Raw genomic sequence first — 23,202 nt, forward strand, 5'->3', positions numbered from 1 at the left:
CAGGACACTGCAGGACACAGCAGGACACTGCAGGGCATAGCAGAACACAGCAGGACACTGCAGAACACAGCAGGACACTGCAGGACACAGCAGGACACTGCAGGGCATAGCAGGATGCTGCAGAACGTAGCAGCGTGTGGAGCAGAAGGACCACGGCGACAGCTGCAACCAAGATCTAGACCTATTCCAAGGAAATATGCTGCGCATAAAGAAAACATTGCATTGCACATTTTCAACATTGCCATGTCGAAAATGACATAACTAATAAGTGAATACCTTCTCAAGGATCTTGGAGAGAAAGGGAAGGTTAGCTGTAGGTCTGTAGTTGAGGAGGTTTTTTTCAGGAGAGGTTTTATCACAGCTACTTTAAATGACCGTGGTACATAACCTGTTAATAGAGACATATGGATTATGTCTAGTAAGAGCGGTAACCATGGATAAAGCTTCTTTAAGCAGCCTCATTGGGATAGGAGCTCATAAAGTGGTCACTACTCATAGCTATAGGAACAGATGGCTCAATAGAGCTGGGACTCTCTGTCAGCCTGCCTACAGTGCTGAAAACAAACCTGGGGTTGTTCTTATTTTTTTCTAGTAGTGATGAGTAATAGTCTGATCCGGCATTTCTGAGGGCTTTCCTGTACATTTTCAGATCGTCTTGCCAAGTTTGGTGGAACGCCATTTACTTTCAAGTTTTTGTGAGGTTTGTGTTAATTTGCAAGCTTGGGAGTTGTACCAAGGTGCTAGGTGCTAGATCATCTGATATCAGATGGTTTACTAGTACTGCTTTAGAGGACAAGGATCAAATATTTAATAGTCCACATCTAATTTCCCTGTTCTGTTCTACCATTGCAGTGGTGGTTATAATTCCAGATAGGTTGTTTAGTATAGCCCCTCTTTAGTTTTCCTTTGATTTAATCTCGGGGGACAGACACCGTGGTTATTAGACTACGAGTGGGTGACTGCTCCAACGGAAGCATCTATAAAGATGCATCATGTTCTGTCGGGTAAATTACCTGGTGTTTCAGGTGAAATGCCATAGTTATTGTTAGAAAAAAAGTGTGTTTTTGATTTGGCTTTTACACAGTAGTTTAAAAAAATAAATAAAGGTTTCATAAAAAAAAAAAAAAATCAGTATTTCAAAATACGGTTCAGGATCTTGGGGCCAAAAAGCTGATTGGGACATCCCTACATCAAACCCAAGTTATATTTATACATATATATTTATTAAGAATGTTCCATCATCAAGTCAAACACCGGTTTATTTAACAGGGGGAGGGTACTCTTTTACTGGTTAGCGTAAGGGGGGTGGATGAATGGGGCTGGTGGGTGGGATAATGTTTTATGTGTGTTTGTGTGTGTGGGGGGGGGGGGGGGGGGGGGGGGGGGGGGTTGTGCTACATTTACATTTACAAAAAGTGCTACAAAAATCGAGTCTGCTTGATTGATACTGGGTAGATTTAATGATACCCAAATAAAAGGGAGCTTTTCCGATGAAATTTCTGAATTATGAATTATATTCAGGCTTTCCAGTTCAACTAGAACGCATCATAAGTGCACAGATGTGTTTGTCCAACAGCATCAACAAAGTGGCGGCCCAACACAACAATCAGTGCACCTCTTATTTTGGCTCAACAAAAGATCAATTTCATAATCATCCGTGTTGTAAAGTGTTTTTAGTCGTTGGACCTGCAGAGAGAAGCATTAGTGTTGGTAAGGCAACAACAGGTCACATCCTGTCTGCTGCTCTCTTCTTTTAATGGCAACTGAAGACTCTCACTTTTGTTTGTGAACATAACCAAACATTAACCATGCGGGGGGTGTTGTAAAAGTGATGTGCCTCATGGATGGCACTGACAGTGTTGTTCAGCTAATAGAGGCACAAGATCAGAGAGTAGATTCTGAAGGCAATGACAAACAACGCAACGTGGTATTGTCGCTAATGGTTACCTTAATATATCCCCTGCACTTTGAGATGTATCCACTTGGCTTTAATGGCCACAGTGTAAAGTTAAAGTTACTTGTAATAAGTCTACAGCTAATGTCCTCAGGGTTGGCTCTGATGCAGTCCTGTGTGGACTCAATGGACATAATTCCATGTAGGGATAGCAAAGACTAACTGGGAGAGAAAGGTCAGTCACAGTCAGGGTCAGCACCTGGGTTTCTTTTCTCCGGACTTCTCTCTCACCCCTCCCCAACCTCTCTCTCTCACACACACACGCACACATACACACAGACCTCTCAGTCAACAAAATAAAGGCATGTATTTGCTGTTGTCGGGAACTGAGCTGGACTGCTGACCTATAGCCATAACAGGCCTTAAGGGGAGCTGTGATCGCTTTGCTCTTTGAAGGGTGGACTCTTGCCTTCGTCTTGATTATACAGTAGGAGGCATTTCAGCCAAGGAAAACATCCTGGGGTTTGTCTCTCGTGTGCATCTGAAAGCCTGTCATTCAGTCCCAATTTATTAGGTTAGAGGGAAGTTTATCTGCAGTGTAACACTGGGGGTCGCTCAAATAATTACAAAGTTCAGTTAACAATGAAATGCAATGATTACCAAATTGGGATGTTGCAACAGTAAATGATAATAGGATAAATCCCAATAACATCAAAATAACACGGTATGTAGAGAAGAGGGGTTTACACTTGGATGCGCATTAACTTAAACAATTCCTTTATGTACATGAGATGAAAGATCTCATGATTACAAGAATTCACTGCCCGCAAATGATAATGATGATCAAATGCTTATGCCAATATATGAGTCCTTAAAGTGCAATGAATAGCTACGACTGAGCATCCTCCTGCTGGTGATGAAGACGGTGATACGGTGGGGGTCCAGAAGAAGATTGGTAGTTTGGATTCCTTGTCGAAAAACATGTCTGAGGTCATGAATTAACTTTTAACCGTTACAGTTACCGAATAGCACACTCTTGACTATCCATTAGTACATAGATTGAGAAACATTTGCACAAAATATAATTTATATACATGTACATATATCTTTGGAAACTGAAGAAAGAAAAGTCATAAAAATAAAATGTCCCATATGTGTCTGGGCCATTTCCATTTTATTAGTACAGGCAGGTGTGTGTGTGTGTGTGTGTGTGTGTATCAGTTGCAGACAGTGGAGTTGAGAGTATTCTTGGCAGGCCAGAGTGTCAGGCAGCTCCGATAAGCAGTGACAGCTCACCTGCGGTGCAAAGGGCAGCGCTGGCCTGCAGGCAGACTGAAGGGGGGTGGCGATGACACGAACCCAGCATGACTCACCCACGTAGACACACACTGTGGGGGTTAACACGATCGCATTACTTATTGCACAGCACAGGTGGGGGATGGAGGTGTTGGCGGTGGTGGGAACCGCGGACGACGTGTATCGCCTTTGATGAATAAGGATGGAAGGCTGGAGAGGAGAAGGGGGGGGCGGGAGGAAGTGGACACAGATGGATAGAGACAGGTCTCCACTGAGAGGGGGACATTTAGGATATAAATGGAAAGCTAAATCTAATAAAATGCACCTTTAGATATACAAAGGGAGCACTTTAATTCAGCGTGCTTGAATACACAGTCAATGCATGCTCTGTTCATGTGACCACAAACCAGAGGACTTTGCAACACTGGTCCATGTTTAAGAAGCAACTGTGAAGCCTCTATACAACAGTACCAAGTAAAATTCTTACATGACATTAACTAGACTGGTGAGGATGTGGATGCAAACATTGGAAGGCCTTACGACTTGGACAATAACTAGTATGTGAGTGTCCCTGAGAGCCATGTCTCTCAGTGTGACCATCACTTTCACTGAGCTGTTCAAAGGCCTCCCAGATCTCCAGGTGTGTGTTAATCCAGGAGCCCCCACTGCTGGCGATCAAATGGTGCACACGCACACGCACACACACACACACACACTACATCTTTTGTTCATTATCACATCCAAAAATGTCCATTTTGGACACTGTATGCATGCACATGTTTAAAGGGTATACTTTTTCATTTGCTGTTTTACTTGTAGCTCTTATGTTCGTACTTGTGTTCTGATATTTGATTCTTTGTTCAGTGTGGTTCCCCCATGCCTGACTGGTCAGAACAGCACGATGTTCTGCTGAGCACAATCCCGCTGATCCCCATCACAGCAGGAGCAGAAGGGCTGGATGGTTGGCAGCCACATGGAGGAGGAGGAGGAGGAGGAGGAGGAGGAATAGGGAGTTTAGAGCGGTTGGAGCAAAAGGAGAAGTTTTGGATGGAGGAGGAGGAGGGAGGTGGACGTGGGAGGAGGGAGAAGGGTGCAGTATCTTAAATAGCCATTTGTCCCTTCTGCTGCTTGGCAGGCCAGCAGCACTAATGAAGACTGCAAAGCGGACAGACTGTCCATCGCTGCTGGAGAGCAGAGGCCGAGAGAGGAAAACAAAGGAGTGGGAGGGCGATGATGAAACTAACTGGCCCAAGGCTCGCTTAGAGCCGAGCTGCTTTTGGACACATTGCTTTGTGCTTTCCCCTGGCTGCGTGGTCCCTGTGTCAGCTCTGTCAGCCAATCAGGAAATAAAGATTTGAACGTGTACAACGAGCCTGAGTCATCAGAACATCAGTTCTGCAGTGTAGAAGTAAATGCCTGATGCCAAATGTGACAGTTCAAACAACTGTACACGGCTTTCAAATGAGAATGGACCACTTCAAATGCTCAGATGATATTAGACACTGCTGGTTGATCTAATGTTGGGTAGCTAGACGCCGGCTGTCAGATGTATTTGTTTGGTCAAAAAACATTGCAGAATGAATAAAATTAATGAAGATTAAAACAAACAAATGGTGCAGTTGTTACATTGTAAAGGTGGATCTCAAAGTTGCAACTGGGTGTGTGTGGCCACATGTGTATTTAGACCAGAGAACATCATGAAACACTAAGAGTGACACATTTGATGAGCTGGATGCACTTGCTTGATTCTTGCGTTTTTTGGGGTTTGTCCATATGGATGAATGTGCTCATTGTTACTTTGGATAAAAGCGTCAAGTTAAACACATTTAATGTAATGTAACATGTAATATGATATCAAATTTTGATACATCCACATGCATTTTGGATCATGGGTGGACTATTGTGAATTAATCAAGAATGTTAATGATTTGCTGTCATTTTTAATAATAGTTACCAAGAATTAAATCAAATTTAGATAGAAACTATGAAAAAAATGGGCTTTTATTTGATAAGAGAAAGATGAGGTGTGATGCACTTTTCCTTCTAACTGTGAATGGGAGGGTGATTAGCTGCAGGGGAGGGGGAGGGGGGGGGGCAGATTGGATTTATTTGGCCTGAGAGTCTCAGGGGCCTGATAGGAGTCTATCTAATGAAACTGGCCTAGAAGAACCCCAGACCGCCAGGGCAATAACTGTCCATCCTGACTGTGGTCAGGGCTAACGGGGGGAGGACTGGACCAGCTCATCACAACAATAGGTGTGTGCGTGTGTGTGTGTGTGTGTGTGTATGTGTGTGTGTGTGTGTGTGTGTGTGGGGGGGGGGGGGGGGGGTTGTAGGAAGATGCATAGAGCAATACCTTTTTATTCCACTTGCATATAGGTCCCTACACAGACATGTTTTAGGTCACATGAAATACTGGATAAACATAAAATAATAATTTGTCTAATATGTATTGTAGCTTTTGTTCACTAAACAAGTTAAATAATGTAACTCTTCTAGGAATACTTTGACTGTTACTTTGACAGACAATGTGTTTAAAAGAAAATCTAAAGTTGATTACTAATGAATGAAATCATTGACCATTTGCCAGTTTTGGATGATGAGGACTTTAAGAAGGATAAAGATTGTACGGAGAATAAAAGAAAATAGAAGTATAGATGTAGGAAAATGCAAATTGACTATATTAATCACGTACATATGTAACTGTTTATTCAAAATGTGTCTCTAAGATATTGGAGAAAGAATAATGCGAGGTTGGGTCGTTTCAATGAGAAGCATACATGAACAAACAAACAGAACAACATATGGCATTGATGGAGTTATTACAATAAATAACCTGTTATCATACATTTAATAGCATTCGAAACCATAGACCTTGACATATTAAAAAAATGGAAAATGGTTGAGAAGCTTTGAAGGTGACCGTCAACAATCAGTCCCAGTGGGTCAAATCAACATGTGTGAATGAATCTGACCGGTGGAGTCCCCCATGGGTCGGTAAAAGGTCATCGATTATTTGTTGTGTAACAAAATGAAAAGCGAGCGCTGTAAAAGGTTTACACACTTAAATTACAGGCGTGTCTCCTGTATAACTAACCTCTCCAGATGATAACTGACACACCAACCATTTCAAAGTGGCGAGTAGTGTTGGGTACCGTTCACATTTTGACCGTCACCGATACCTCAACCTGAAAATCAACACCAGAAGCAAGCAGTACCTTTTTCCAGTACTTTCCCACGGTAATAACAACAAAATCCAAACTCATTTATCTTATTCATTTAAAATATGCATATGCATCATGTCCAGATTTACAACAAAGCCTCTTGGAGCCATACCCTACCCAACAGGAAGTCAGCCATTTTGAATTTACTTGCACTATTTTGGACCGATTATCAATTTAATTGTTCTTGGTTTTATTAGTTAGTTAGCTTTAGTGGTTAATAATTTATTAACAACTTAAATACGGGTCCTTCTTTATTTTATTTCTACGTTCTCGTGAGCAACTTCTGCTGTTTCAAAGGTCTCGAACTTAAATCATTACATATCTTTCTGCTTTGTTGTAACAGAATGCTAACAAAAGCTTGTTGTTACCTAATTGGCATTACAGAAGCAGTGAGGTTTCTTCTCCTCCATGCCCCAAACCAACACTCATTCAATTTGAGCGATCACGGATTCAAAGAGGCAAGTTGCACACAGTTGCTCATTAGTCAGAAGTTTTTTTTAATTGCCAGTTTGAATGAACTTCTTTTAAGAGTTAAAAAGTGACTACTGACAGTTCCACCCACCCTTCATACCGATCCAGGTTCCACGCTGCTCAGAGAAGCATTTTTCCAACTTTTAGTGATGTGGTGGGCGCTGACAGGACTGGAGCAGCCTGCCTGACAGACAACAAGCTGCCGCGCGACTTGCTGCATAATTTATGAAGGCAGATGTACAAGGCGGGTTATTAGCTCCCCATGCTACGCTGCTCCCTTGATTTACAGTTTAAGGAAGCGAGTATAACAAATAGAACTCATAAACAAATCAAACCGGTGACAAGTTTGTTTGTCTGCGGGTGAAAAGGTTGCAAAACGGAAGGAGACAAGGAGCAGGGAAGAGAGAAGAAAAATACACAGCGGCCAATTAGTGGATGTTGGGGTGATTGTTAATGACGCAGAGGCACTCGGCATTCTGGGTGGGAGATACGTCACCCTTGCTACCTCTCATTATAGGAGATGGATCTCACAAGTCTACAGTGGCTGGAGCTATTAGGCAACAAATAGGTGGCTATCATGCAGGACATGGGGCAAAGACAGCTTCATCTTAATGAGAGCTTTTCTTATCCGTAATGCGCCTAACTAACCCTCCCTCTCTTTATGTTTTCCCTCTCTCTCTTTCTCCCTCTGAGGATTTCATCCAGCTTTTCTCACCCCTCCCCTCTGTCCCCCTCTGGGGGCCCTGTGGTTTATGATGATGGAGCTCTGAGGGTAATATACATTTTAATGCTCTGTAATGGGAGGGGATGGAGGGATAGCAGAGGAGGGGAAAGGAAACAAGAGAAACAGTGTGTGGATTAGGAAAGGCCTCCTCTCTGAATGTCTCAGTTTTAAATTAATGAGGCCGAGCGCACCATGATAAATTTAGCTTTCATGTTTAATTATGCTATGACTGCGGTAGTTCACTGAGAATAAATCACAGAATTATTATGCTCCTCACCCAATGTCTGTTGTTTTCTCCCTTCTCTGGTTTTCTCCTCCCATCTATTTGTTGTTGTTGTTGTTGTTGTTTATTCATAAGCTGATCGTGATCCTTAATAGTGCTGTGTGTGCGCCCTGATGTTCCTTTCACAGGAAGCAAAACTCCCTCTCTGACAGGTGGAGACAAACTGAAGAGAGGAAAAGGAGAAAGTAGATCAAGAGAGAGAGGACGACGAAAAAGAGACTCAAGTCCCTTTAGCACATGCCCTGCAACAAGAACTTCTCTAGCATCACCTGGACAACCAGATCTCACACAACTCAGTGGAATGAACACAGCCCCTCCACTCAAAATCGGTGGCAGATTGGGCTTGATGGGTCCACGGAAGACTTCTGTGGAATAACCACGGCCCCTTAAGGTAAGGAAAAGGTCATGAAGGGGGGAAAGGCCCCATGACCCGCGTGAAGAACGGGACGGATGGGTTTAGGAAAAGAAGAAAGCGACTTTAGGAAACGTTACATGAGGACCTGACAGTTCCTCATCGTTTCACAGGATTCTGTGAGACCAGGCTGACCCGGAGCAGCTGTACGTGAGACGGTCTTTACCCCACCAGCTCACGGGCACAAAGTCTGAGTAATGACAGGTCATGGTCTAGAGAACTCTCAGCGAGCATCGTGCCGCTGGCGCCAAACCGGAAGAAAACAAACATCCGAGGGTGAAAAAGAAGAAGAAGGCACATCTGTTTTGTAGTAGAAGAGGAGGTCATCAGGATGAGGCCAGTTGAATCCATTCTTCCAACCCATCTGTTGCACTTCTTCATCAACTACCTGAATTCAACAAACGGCTTTTCATCATATCATATTGTTTCATAAGCTGGTCCCAACTCTTCAACCGTTTCTAAGCAAAACCCTATCAGCTATCATCACTGCCATATCACTACTAAATACAACTGAGTCAATGTTGACAGTTTCTTACATTATCTAGATGCCTGCCTCATTTTCAAAATATTAATATTACTTGCACTTCCACCACTGAGTGAATTTATACTACAGAAGAAGAGTAGTGCCCAGGGGAGTTCTACAGCAGTCTCTGACTGAGTCCACTGGCTTTATCAGCTTTGTTCCACTTTAAACAGCTGCTTCTGGAGAGATGAACCAAATCATGAGTTAAAAGGGGGGAAGCCCACAGAGTTGGGGATAGTTCTTTTTGGGTTTGTCACTACAACTGACTCATACATCATATCAGTTGATTAATGGAGACACATTTGTAGTTGTGGTGTCAGTAGTGGAGGTTGCATCAAACCAATCATTTTCTTTTGACCTTGTTGCTCTCGGATCATTACGACTGCACTCTGCTCTCCTGAAGCTCAGCTTCCTGATGTCAATTTTAAAGTATGTTCTCTGCACAGCTCCTTGGTAATTGCTTGTTTTTCAACAGTTTTAAGGTGTGTGTTTTTGTGTATTTAGTTAGCCTACTTCTCATTGTCAAAATGCTCTTGTCTGATTTTTTTTAGCTTGCTGCAGTCTTGTTGTTTTTTGTAAAGCAAATCAATGCTGATGCTTTTGACAAGCTTGGTCTTACCCAATTTCCTTTGGCCAATTTTGAGATTTTCAGTTTCAAATGAATAGGGGGACCCCTGTCGGAGCTGACTGATTGCATTTCCACAGAGCCTCAGTGGCATGTTGTGCCTGAGATCAACTTGGCATCCTAGCATGAAGGCAATTTCCATAAAAACGCACAACTACTCCCATGTCTCTCAGTTTGCACTACACAGAGGCACACGTCTGTGCAGTGATACAAATTAACACCACTACATCAAGTCTCTCTCTCTCTCTCTCTCTCTCTCTCTCTCTCTCTCTCTCTCTCTCTCTCTCTCTCTCTCTCTGTCTCTCACAGAGTCAGGACCATGCCCAAGGCTCTGTGTCTGTGCAGCAGTCTGGGGTGGTCACATGTGTAACCCTCTCCTGACTGTCATCAATATGCTAATCGGGAGGGGGGGGAAATTAACGAGTGAGGGGTAACTTCTCCACTTAAACACACACCAAGAGAAGAGCACGGGCCTTGTCTCTCTCTCTCTCTCTTTCTACCTCTCTCTCTCACACACACACACTATAAACTGTGGATGTTCTGGTAGTAGTAACTGCAGCAGGCAGTACAGGACATATGAGTAAGGTCAATACCCGACGAGATATCCATTGTCAGGTATTAATGTTTCTCGGCAACCAATAATGATAACAAACTTTAATGCAGAACACCCTTTACACAAGATAACCCAATGACGTGCAGTGAGTGTTTTTACATGAACATAATTAATGCAGAATAAGATGGGATAACAAATGGTGATGAAGTAATATTTTCCACTGGGTTGTCCATGTTTGTAGAGCCTGCATGAACAACCCGGTCTCACGGCAGTGAGATGCGTCAACAGGGAAACCCTTTGCTTCTTCATGGTCACCACGGGCGCCAGGACACGATCTGCGGTCTCCAGGGGACGCAACAACAGGGAAATGAAACACTACACGCCGGTGACAGCAACGGGACGGACCGCCACACGCGGGATGCGCCACAGCAACGGGACGGTTGTGGTTGGGAGAAGAAGAACGCAGCAAAGACCTGCAACACGCAGGACACGATCTCCAGTTTCCGGGGTGAAAGTCCTGTGTTGACCCCCCGGACCAATCTCCCCACTACTCGCTACCATAGTCGTGATGCTTCCCATTGAAATACATGAGGTAAACAATCGATCGCACCACACACAAAATCGTATCCGTGTAAACAGATCAATAGATTGAATGACGTCACCGTTTCACGAGTGTCCACACAGGTGTCCCCATGCCTTTCTGGAGTCCACCTTCAGAACAGTGGAGTTAGACCCGCAGACCCACGTCAATAGCAACAACCATCACATGATTGCTGCTGAGTGTAAGGACGGTCAGACTCTCCTCTTTTCCCAATTCTTCTTCACAGCTTTCCTTGACCTCATGGCGTTTACTATCAGGGTTGAGGAAACGTGGTTAGTAAAGGACTCAGGATGTCATTCTTGGACTTCTCGACCGCAGCAGTCCTTTTGCCCAGAAAGGTCCCTAATGGAGCTGAGGTATCTAAGCAGCAGCCGGCATAAGAGCCAGAGGCATTGTCCGCGTGATAAGGAAAGATGCTCCACTGCTTCCTTTCTTATCTCCTTGAGCATAGGATCCACTGGACCATCTTTTACCAAAGTAAAGCACATAATGCTGTCCCATAATTCATTGTGGCAGCAACATTTAAAGCGATGCATCACGATTCAGCCGTTCATAATCACAACATTAACAACAGCACACCATGCAGATGCAGATCTCTAAATATCTCTAAATAAAATATAACATTATTTTATACAAGAAATGCAGCTCAGTGCTTTACAACTCCACATGATGATCCACATGAATACACATAATTTAAGATTGAAAATAAAATGGTATTTTTCTACTGGGTTGTGCACCTTTATATAGCCTGCATTAACCCTTGTGTTGTCTACACGTCAACATTGAAAATTAACTTTTTCTTACGTTTTGTCCCTTTTTTAACACTTTTGATGCTTTTTCTTCAATGTTTGTCACTTTTTTTTGACGTCTTCAACACTACGTAACACTAACTTATTAACATTAACTTTAAAGTTATTCAATAAACCTCATTTATAGGAAATTATACCTAATGTTTGAGCTAGAAAAGCAGAAATTAGGAATTATTTAGACAAAAATTGTCTTTGATGGATAACCACGGACTGGAATATGTCAACCTCTACTCAATACTATTTCAAAACCATTTAAATTTGTTTTTCAAATGCTATAAAATAAAATAAGACGCCCCAAAATGAATGAAAGTAGAGATTTGTACTTGCCAAAGAGCGTTGTGTGGAATCGATCATGTTATTTTGGGGAATTAAAAAGAACACTATTATAGGAAAACGGGTCAATTTGACCCGAGGACAACATGAGGGTTAAACAACACGGTAGGGATGCTCTGTATGAAGTATTATGCACTTTTAGTAGTCCATCATGGACCATAGTACTTACACAGTGGCAAAGCCAAATCAATGACATCCGCCGTCACATCATTACAGAGCAGACTGTAAGTGCAGCCCGATTTGCCGCGGGCACCGCTGTCTCTATTCCTGAATCCTTATGAATTATCATCTTCCCTTCCACTTATGACATTTTCCATTGAGGTCGAAGGAAAAGTGATTAGGACAGGACAGAGGAGGTAATTGACTATTCAGCCGCAGCCAAAAGCTGGAAAGCTAGGGCAGCAAACTAGACGTTCTGGCAGGGAGTGGACATGGCTGATTAGGGACATGGGAAGCAGGTGAGCATGTGGGCAGGGAAGGTCATGTGATGGAGAAGGCAGGGCAACGAGGGGGGGGTCTGAAGTGACAGAACAGTTAATACACAGAGCAGGTGACAGAATGGATAGCAGGAGCCGACTGGAGTTACGACAGCTTGTGTTTCCAATACTGATGTAACTGGAGTTTGCAGAGTTATCGTCCGCCTCACATCAGCGCTTCGTTTGGAAATCGTCACAAAGTGACGTCTTCAGTCAGCAATCAGCAGGTTTTCAGCTGATGGGAGCTTCGCAGCACCTTCGGAACATGCTTCCTGCACTGCTTTTATCAGCATGGCCTTGCCGCCACTGGCTCTGTTGTGGATATGATAATGCATTCAATAACATGGTTTTCTCTCTCAGATTCTGTTTTCCCCAGAAACCATCAGGGACACTATTTTTTTTCTTCCTCCTCCCGGGAAACCTCGACTTGTTTTCACTTTGAAACTAAATAGCCTATTTCCAGACAAGCTGTTAAGTGCTGGAGGTAATGCTCTCTGATTCTGCTTCACCTGCAATGCACAAGAAAAAAAAAAAAATGGAGTGAAAAAGAAAAGAAAAGAAGAAATGCTCAAGTGGGATATCTAGCTGGCACAATCCATTTGGAGTAAGCAAGCAATTGCTGCTCATTGACACGGCAATGTCTTAAGCCTGGTCGGTGAATGAATATTTTTGCAAATATATTGCATGATTTTACAGTAGAGGGCCTGCCGCAGTTGCAAACACAGTAAAAAGCAAGACAATAATCTTCAAGGGAAGCACGGCGTGTGACTGCGATCAGCTCTTATTTCGCTTTCAGGAGCCCAAACAATTTTTCAATATCATGTAAGATGCACGACAACACAGCAAGAGGAAGAATAAAACTCTGCATATGATAGCGAAAGCGGGACGCTGAAGAGGATTACTGTTTGTTTCTCCTCCTCTGCTGTGTCTTCTGTGGACAGTGAGCCTACGCAGACACCGTGTGCGCTCTTAAATGAAGAGATACTATGTAACTAAAAGCTTATTAGCTCATCAAAGGCTTTTGGAGTCGCCCCGCTTCTCTGCTCACTACGCTCAAAGTGTCAATGTTAGCAGAAAGGATCTCATTAATTTTTGGTGGATGAAGAACAGTGGCCAATACTCCAGAGTAAACAGCAAGGTTTTAATAATAATGGGCCGGCAGCTGGGGCTCTTTGTCTGTCTCCCTGTTTGCTGTCCTCTGAAGGCATAATGAGAGTGTGTTGGTGTAGTTGCTCAGCAGAGGACAGGAGAACACACTCTGCAAAGGTAAGAGATGCACCGCCAGGACCGCTTCGACGAGAATGAACCCTGAGGAACAGACAGGCAGAATAAAAGAGAACCCTTTGCAAACTAGACCAATTTAGACCGTTCTCTTATCCACAGTCACTAAGCGAGGGGATCCAGAGTTGTAGTCTTTCAGGTTAGAACACGTCTGTCTTGTTAGTCCCAGTCACAGTGACACCGGGGACCTTTCCTGTATTATGATTGGATCCTAGAAATACTGTGATCATAGTGTAGTTATTGCATCCTCATAAACGTCAGCTCACACATTATCAGTGTCAAAATAAAACATTAATAAAATCGTAAATGCATAGTGAAATAAGCAAAATATCAAAATAAGTCTAGAAGCAAAGAGATGATTTACAAATATTAATTACAGCAAGATCACACAAGCATAAAACTCAGACCACATCAGATAGAAAAGATGTGTGATCTGACAGCTACCAGCATGCCCTTTCCCATTCACTACAGTTTTAATATTCAGAAACCAGAAAAGATGTGCAACTGATCTGATTAACTTCTGCATGAGGCAGAGATGGAGACTATCGGCTAATCTTTTTGTTTCCAGTTAGATTTAAATATGCTTTAAATCATATTGTATTTAATGACCCAGTTACGCAGACCAATTCAAAAGTCAGGAAGCTGACAACATGACTGCATTTTGATAACCTCTTCCTAATATTGATATTAGTGGCGTCCAGTACTTCCTTTGTCTGTGAATGACGTGGTGTACAAGTTGTAGCAGTTCTGGCATGTGTATTTCCTGGTAGGATTGTATAGATTTGAGAAAACCTCTCATTTTACTGCAGCAGGGTCTGACACTGCCTGGCTCGGTCCTGCTTCTGGTTCTCCTGTGCCTCCAGTGGGCCGAGCAGTACGGCCTGGGCCTCCAGCAGCCTGGTGTCGCCGTTGGCTCCCAGGAAGCAGGCCGTTAGGTCCAGTTCCTGCAGCCGCAACCTGCAGCTTCTCCCCGTCTGCCTGCACATGCAGGGAGACCGAAGTCAAAGTACAGGTCCTCCTGGACGATGCGGAAGATCCTCCTGACTCCCACCTAGTCTTTGGATGGACCAGGAGCGACCAGCTGCTGCAGGAGTCTAAGCTGAAGGAGTATCTGCATGTTGTAAATCACTTTGTCTAAATTCACGTGAAATCAGACCCGGTAGCACTTAGAAATAGCCTTCACTATATATAGACTTGTGAAAGCCATCCCGCACCCAGTGAGAGTCCCTCTGTTGAGATCCCAGGCCAACAGATATATTAAAGGATTAATCTGGGCTCCTCTGCAGCTAAATAAATGTCCTCTGTAATCTATCAGAGCCCTGGCGATGAAGTAGACAGGGCGGCATGTGTTTTATCAGCCTGGTAATTGTTCATGTTGACACACATTGTCTTTAAGAGGATGGGAGGTGAGAGACATTCCGCCTTATTAATGGTTTCTAATAAAGACGGCCGTTTATCAGACATTATATTGCAATTCCGGACAGATCAGGGTTCACACACACATACGCACACAACACATGTGAAAGAGTTTTTTGTTGTCTTTTCACACCTTGGAAATGCCTTATTTCACAAAGTGGACTGCAATCCATTATTCTTCATAAAAGTGATTGAATCACCATGTGGCGGTTGTTTATTGGTGGAGAACACGCCTGTCTCTGTCCAAAGCGAGCATACATTTTCAGATCTGAAAATTGAAGCCAATGCTAAAGTGTCTTAAGACCCCGATGGCCAAGAACTAGTGGTAACGAAAGGCGACTGTGGCGTTGCGTCACGTTGACTGTCGTCATCTTTGTCTTGGCCAAAAACGAGCACTGGAACACATCGGAGACTACGGCCAACAGCCAGTACCACGTCCATTCTGTGCATACGTGCAAGGAATTCCCTCTTCATACCAGCAGGCGTTGGTAATCTATTCATCGTTCTTAAAGGAAACTAACGTTATGATAATAGAGATGCTAATAGCGGGAGATGCAGGTGCTTTGAGCTTCTTAACTAAACTACAACATTGGTAAGTTGCATATTATAGGAACATGTGTTACAAGATTTTCTGATGACTTAGGCACATTTTTTGTAACCACTGGCTATTTTTGCAAAACTCTACACACAGTCAGCAAAACATTGTAGTTCTCTTGCAAAAGCCTACAAACCTTGGTTAACTCTTCAAACCTTTGTAAAATGGTATTTTCATAATAAACAGTTAATGCAAGCCATCGCATTAATAAGCACAAAATGCGGCAACGACACAGCGATGGCATGAATAAAAAACACACTCGGCTTGTGCACAAGGTAGGCTATGTCAGTCTGAGGTCATACTTTTTCATAGTTCTGTAAAAATACAGGGATCCAAACTTCAATTATTGGTGTTTATCTACATACATAAAAAAAAAATCTGTCTACATTGTGTCGTCTCTCTGGGTCCGGCCACAAAGTCACACGCGATGTTCTCTAGTTCAAGGCACCGGGGAAAATATCTTCTGGAATGCCGTATCCAGCCTGACGTGATTCCTGGTCAATATCTCCACATGTGTCATCTGTTGGCTGTAAAGGGCTGTGCGCTGATGACGATGAACCTCGTAGACCTTCTAGCGCCGGGCAGAGAAAAACTCTTCATTTGGATACAACAGTGGAAAGTACAGTGAAGAGTGGGTGATGTGTAAACCGTTTGCGGACCAAAGGAGCCCTATGGAAACTAACATTGTCCCATATAATGACCTACCTGGTCGGCTCTGGTCCCTGAACCTTGGTGAGCATGTCATTGTTATGGTTTTTGTCTTATTTTATTGTGGCAGTCTGTTTTCCTGTCTTTATTTCTTAGCCTGGTTCAGTCATGTCTTGCGTTTGATGTATGGTATTTTTGGTCTTGTCCTGTATATGTTCTGTTTCCTGTTTTATTTTGAAGTCTGGTCTCTGTCTCGTCTTGTCTTCAGTTTTACTTCCTGTGTTTTCCCGCTTTTGTGATCACCTGATGTTTTCCACCTGTTTCCGGGCCCTCTTGTCACCTGCCTCTTGTTACCTCGTTACTCTCTGGATTTAGTCTTTGTGCTTCCCTTGTCTTGTGTCAGATCATTGTAGTGTCATGTCTCCCTGTGTCAGTTCGTCTCTGGGTCCTTGCTTCCTACATTAATTATTGTTCTCTATTTCTGGTTTGTTTGGCTTTTTCTTTCGTACTCCTGTGCTTGTTTTTTGATCTCTGGATTTAGTTTTTTGCCTGCCCATCTCAGTACTTTCCTTTGTTTGTTTGAACTTTGTATTTTCTTTTATTAAAACTCTCAAGCTTGCTTCCTCTCTGCATTTGGGTCCACAAATTAATGCATCTCCCAACAGTCACGTGGGGTGTCCAGGAATGTAATGATGTGTACATTGCCTGGAGTTGCATGATGGTAAACAACACCATTTTAACTTATAGCTGCACACATAGTTATGTTGCCACCATGATGTCCTGGGACATTGGTTATGGGACAGTGTCCAATAATGTTCCGGCCACGTGTCCTTGTTTCAGTGAGGTTAAAACCTGCCTCATCCACATAAAGCAGCTCATGATCCGTGGCATCTGCCTCTAGCACCATCACTCTCTGGACAAGAGTACCCAAATGCAGCACAGCAGGCCCGTGCACAGCACTCCAGTATGCAATTCCAGATTCAGTACCACTGTCTACTATAGCTTACCAGTGCATAGACAGTTTACGTATTTTTACATGTATGCCATTGTTGTTTCTCATTAGAGTATTGCAGTGCTACAAACCTTAGTGCAAAGTGACTGTACTAACTCATTCTCATTTTGAAATGACCTTATGATGCTTGATACAGTGTAGCGGCTCAAGTTAGGCTGACCCCTCAGGGTCATTCCATGGTTGAATATATGGTCCATATTGTAGCTCTGATGTCATGAGTAATTCTATTTCTTACTTTTCGTATCCTCCCTCCATCCCATCCTCATCCTCCTCTTTGTCTAACGTCACCTCCTTGTCCTTGTTGTCCTCTCCCTCCTGCTTCTTCACCTCTGGGTACTCTTCCTCGGCCTCCTCTAATTCTCACTCTTCTTGCTCTTCTTGCTCCCTCCATTGTATTCCACACGGACAGCTCACCTGTGGCTTATTTGCAGTGCTTAGGCTGATTGCAATGTGGCCTAATTATCTAAACCAGTTTTCACATGTGACAGTGTGCCAGTCAATTGGCCAAACGGTGTAAATAATAGCCATACATGTGTATAGTTCTGCTAGGCGTGTTGGTCATTGGTAAATGAGTGTAAAGCAGGGAGTTGTTTACAGTTCCGTAAAAAGAGTGCTGTGCAGTGGATTGTACCCGCAGTTTGGCAAAGTGTGTGTTACAAAATTGCAAACTGAGTGCAAAGCAGTGTTTGGACTTTTAGTTCCGCAAACTCAGTGAGTGGTTTTGCTGTAAGCATTAATAGTTTTAAAAATGGTGCTATGACATTCATGGTTAGGGTTTAAGCAGTCAGAAAAAAGAACTGTAAATGTTGACAATCACCATGCTGCTGATATGTTCAGCATGCATTGTATTGATATGTTATGCTGATGAAAGCTCGTAGTAACTTCTTGTCCCACTAGAGCATTGCGCCCCCAGCATGCAGAGACCTTTGTGGTTCCTAGAGTCTCCAAAAGTAGAATGGGAGCCAGAGCCTTCAGTTATAAGGCTCCTCTACCGTGGACCAGCTCCCAGTCTGGGTCCGGGGACCACAGCCTTCAGCTCTCAGGCTTCTCTACTGTGGACTGGCTCCTAGTCTGGGTCCGGGGACAAGAGCCTTCAGCTATCAGGCACCTCTTCTGTGGACCAGCTCCCAGTCTGGGTCCGGGGACCAGGGCCTTTAGCTATCAGGCTCCTCTACTGTGGAACCAACTCCCGGTCTGGGTCTGGGGACCAGAGCCTTCAGCTATCACGCTCCTCTACTGTGGAACCAGCTGGGAATCCCAGTCTGGGATCTGGGGCAGACACCGTCACCACATTTAATAGTAAACATAAAACTCTCCTCTTTGTTCACCTAGACCGGCGGGTGAGGGTGTATAGCTACAGACACGGCACCACTTTACTTCTCTGCTTCTCTTTATAGTTGTCAGACTCATCAACCGACCCAGAAGAACTGGCTAAGGTTTTCCTCGCACCAGCTCTTGTTATGGTGTAATAGTTTTAAACTGCCTGGGGACTTCCTCTGACACACTGAGCTCCTCTCTCTTCTCTCTCTCCATCTGTGTGACTCCATGTCCCAGAAAAACTTGTTTCTAACTTCAGTGTGGGGAACTTATTCCCCAGAGTCCATATATTTTCTCGTCCAGCAGTTTTCATTAGATTAGGGTCGCACCTAACCCATGGTTTAAGCTTTTTCCGTGTTCTTGCTCAGTGCCCTGCCATGCCCTACTACACCCCTGCTATTCCACTGTTCATCGTACCCCCAACCGGCACCGTCAGACACCATCTCCCAAGAGACTGAGTCTTTCAGAGGTTTCTCCCTATAAGGAAGGCTTCCCTCACCACTCAAGGTTTCTGCATGAAACGGAGTTTGAAAAGTAAAATTCAGTTGGTATTGCACTTCCTACATAACCATGTCATCCACCAACGCAGCACCAGGCCCCCACCCACCAATGAAGCACCTGACCCCCAACAACACAGCCTCTGCACCCAAACCACCAACGCAGCCCTTGTCCCCCACCAACACGGTCCCTGACACCTACCAACGCAGCCCCTGTCCCCCACCAACACGGTCCCTGTCCCCCACAGACACGGTCCCTGACCCCTACCAACGCAGCCCCTGTCCACCACCAACACGGTCCCTGTCCCCCACAGACACGGTCCCTGACCCCTACCAACGCAGCCCCTGTCCCCCACCAACACGGTCCCTGACCCCTACCAACGCAGCCCCTGCACCCCACCTACCAACGCAGCCCCTGTCCCCCACCAACACGGTTCATGACCCCTACCAACGCAGCCCCTGCACCCCACCTACCAACGCAGCCCCTGCACCCCCCTGGCGCTGTTTCAACACCCACTAAAATATGTAATTATGTGTGACACAACGTTAGCTGAACAGTCTGTTTTTTTGTGTAGTTACAAAAGTTGTGTTGTAGGAAAACAAGTCTTTCAGAGTCCATGTCTTCAGTAGCTTAAGTCTTTTACATGTGGTAGCGTGTGCTTTTATTGGTTAGCGTCTCCCTCCGAAAACACTACTACTTGCAGATGCTGGGTTTAATCCGATCAACCAAATCCCCCCCCCCCATGTGTCATTTGTCAGTCTGACCCTCTCATCAGGCTAACTACACAAACTACTGTCTATACAAACTATACTGTCACTAAAATAAAAAATATAAAAGAAATGAATGAGAATGGATTGGTTGCACTCTTTTTTAAATATGACTATTTTCCCACACACACCTGGACAATAAACACTGAAAGGTAAATCATCTGTGGCTGTGATGAATGGCTAACGCAGACCGTGGTGCTGCTGAATGCGGCTGATTGGATGGAGAGGGGGAGTTGTCACAGTGCCGTGTGCTGCTGCTGCTTGTGTAACCGGCCTTGAGTGATGTAAGTGGACTCAGTGGCCTCTGCAGCCATTCTTACTCTGGTCAGGATCATTATTTTAAAAGCCTCTTTCCTCCCTTTTTCATTCGGTCTCTGCTTCTCCTCGTTCCCATCCTCTCTGTACACCATACTTGGGGAATTTCCCTACATTTGGCTAAGATGTCTCACCACTCTTCTTAGCTCCTCCTAACACGGATGGGAGGAGCGATGCAAGAACAAGATGCAAGGATGGAAAAATGTATTATCCAAAAAGGAGATCAAATTATTTACAGAGGACCACATTAACTGAGGAACCAATTTCCTCACTAACCTACTCTCTCCCTGCTCAATGTAATATGAGTACATTGGTTGTACAAAGAGCATGTCTCTTTACTTTCTGTTAGCTCTAATGTTACATTACCTTCACCTGCAACCAATCATAATAAAGGCCTTTTCACTCTTTAGTTGGTTTACTAGTTTATTCTCAGATCCCATTGTACATTTTATTAATAGTTTTTATAGTTCCTATGAAGTAGTTTGGATCATGTTGATAATAAGCTAATAATTGGCTAACTTTCTTTAAAAAAAGAAAAAAACTCAGGTCTATTTTAATGTCCACAGTGTTAGCATGGTTAGCTTAGCTAATCCTCTTTCCTGATTGACAGGTCCTAAAGCATCCCTTGCTTTATCGGCTGTTAGAAAATAAACGGGACCATCATTTACTAAGTGAACATCATGCTGTGTTGAAGAAGACTTGAAACTAGCGATTAAGAACATAAACTCATTATAACATAATTTACTGAGGGAATAAATCAAGTGAGAAGTAGGGTCATTTTCAGACAGAACGCAGCTTTCAGGAGTTTCAGCCTAGAAGGTGCTGCTTGGTTTCATCTCAGTGCGTGTGACAGGAGAACCGGAGCATTTATGTGGGGGAAACTGATCTTATAGTTCTAAACTGTTTAATATACAGTATGTGTACATGTATTTAAATATTGTATTTATATGTAGCCCATACAAGCATTTGTCTACCCACTTGAAGTGAGACTGTTTCCAGGTGTTGGGGAGTGAGAAAGCCTCCAGTGTGTCCAGAGGGAGCGGTGTGAGTGTGTCTAATAAACAACCTCCAGTCATGTCACTTGAGTCAATCGCTGATACAACTGTCAGCCGTTGCATTGTGGGTAACGTAGGCGTCAGGTTTGGAAAAGGAAGTAAACTGTGTGTGAAATACAACAGATGATGTTTTGACTCTGCCTTTACTTGGAGCAGTTCTACCGTAGTTCCCCAACAAGTCTCTTCAGTGTGGCTAATGGAGCTGTACGCCCACCAGAGGGCATGTTCCATCACCTTTAATGTAAACGAAAAATAAAAAGCTATAAATATATGTGAGGAAAAATAAGTTATTAGTTTGGTGGAATAATTGCTCTTATGACAGTATCTCCCAGCACACACACCCACAGCCCAACCTTTTCTTCCCAGCGGCCAATTATCCAGGAATAATCAGGGGAAACTCAAACTAACACGTTCTATCTACACAACGGCATGATGATAATGATGATGATCATGTTTTTACCTATCGGCCTATCCGCTCGTCCCTCATCTCTTGCTCTCTCTGGACCACAGAAACGACGGGGAAGGGAAAGCGGGGGGGGGGGGGGGGGGGGGGGGGGGGGGGGGGGGGGGTTATGCAGCCCAGTGAAATGCCCCCATGATTGTCATTTTCATGAGGGCTATACTAGAGTAACTAGTGCTTATACTAACAAGCACAGAGATGACAGCGGATGGTCAAGCCCCCCCGCGGTAAAGACAGACATTATGGTCACTGTGAAATCATCACAAGGACCGGGGCTGCTAATGAAGAGAGATGGATGGCTGTTGTTGCTGTTATTGCATTCCACCATTGATTGTCAGACAAAACTCTTTCCCCCTGTTTCTAAATCCCTTTCTGTCTTTTTCTCCTTCTCTGTTCTTCATCTTCATTTCTTCTCCTTAGTTCAGCAACTGGAGGAGTAGTGTCTATCAGAGTCCTTCCCCAGCACTAAACAAGGCATGCCTCAGTAAGCTTGTTTAAACAGCTGACCAAACTCCCACGTAAAGCAGATAAATCTTAACACCTTCCTACAACATGTAGCCATGCCCTAACTGCCAGAACCCATCACCACCCCACCCACCCGCCCACCCCTCCCATCTCCCTGCAACACTGTCAACGCTTAATCTCGCAAATCAATGTCAATTACATACTGATTATGTTTAGTGCGCCTAACCATTTGTCTTGATTTGGGAGCCGTGTAAGTGTGGAAATCAGCAATCCGTGTACTTGGATATTGAGGGTGTGGGTGTGGGGGTGTCGCGGTGCCACAGTACAGTATAGTAACTTCAAAGGTCATGTTTGACTGTTTCTGCATCATTAGATATGAATAGTGGTCTTGATTTACTGGGAAACACAGAAAGGTCAAGCGTGAGCGCTCTCCCTCTGCCTCTCTCGGGTCGTGGCTGTGCTGAGGCTCCATGTCACACTGGGAAGACAAAATGGCAGCAGCCGAGGGGCCAGGGCGATGCTCACTGCAGCCAGCGCAGCGGGGCCCTGTCTGCATGTTGTCCACACGCCACTATTCCTTTGCGTTGCCATTTCTCGTCCTGTACAGGTTGAAACACACTGACTTGAGTCTAAAAATAGACCCAGAGTCCACCTGTTTCTGCTTTGAAGTCTACTTCTATTTTCCTTCAGCTCTTTTAACTGCGTTAACAGGCCTGAAGCTTTTGCTACGTGCAGATAAAATGACACCAAGCATGAAACTAATCACAAATGTCAAGTATATCTCAAACCCTGTAATCCAGTACACCCTGCTAGTAGTACTCAAATACAACATTAATGCTGCTGCCCTGTTTTCAGGTAAACATTTGTCTGTCTCAGTGTGGTTGATACAGTTATTGAAAATGCAATTCTGCTTTGTGATAATTATTACATGTTAGACTAAATGGAAATAAATGGTCATTTTTAGGTCCAGCACCTGTGATTCATGCACTTAAGCAGTTCATCATATAAATCATGTTTAAAACACATAATAGTTTTGTCGCTACTAAAATACAAAGTCAAAGTTCAGAGGTCAACAGCACTGTGAATTCACAAACCACGCTTTTGGCCATGAAGAATGAATCCTCTAATTACTAATACACTTTTTAAAAA

At 43.9% G+C, this 23,202-nt stretch overlaps 1 long non-coding RNA gene across 1 annotated transcript; it reads right to left on the reverse strand.

Annotated features, from left to right (window-relative positions):
• Positions 1-910: 910 nt before the first annotated feature.
• LOC117937906 lies at positions 911-22,147 on the reverse strand. The gene is made up of 3 exons (XR_004655277.1): positions 22,138-22,147; positions 9,531-9,535; positions 911-977 (listed from the first exon to the last, which is right to left on the reverse strand). It is a non-coding gene; the product is annotated as an uncharacterized LOC117937906 (long non-coding RNA).
• Between the last annotated feature and the right edge of the window lie 1,055 nt (positions 22,148-23,202).

Source organism: Etheostoma cragini, chromosome 22 (genome assembly GCF_013103735.1).
Source record: "Etheostoma cragini isolate CJK2018 chromosome 22, CSU_Ecrag_1.0, whole genome shotgun sequence".
Taxonomy (NCBI): Eukaryota; Metazoa; Chordata; class Actinopteri; order Perciformes; family Percidae; genus Etheostoma; species Etheostoma cragini.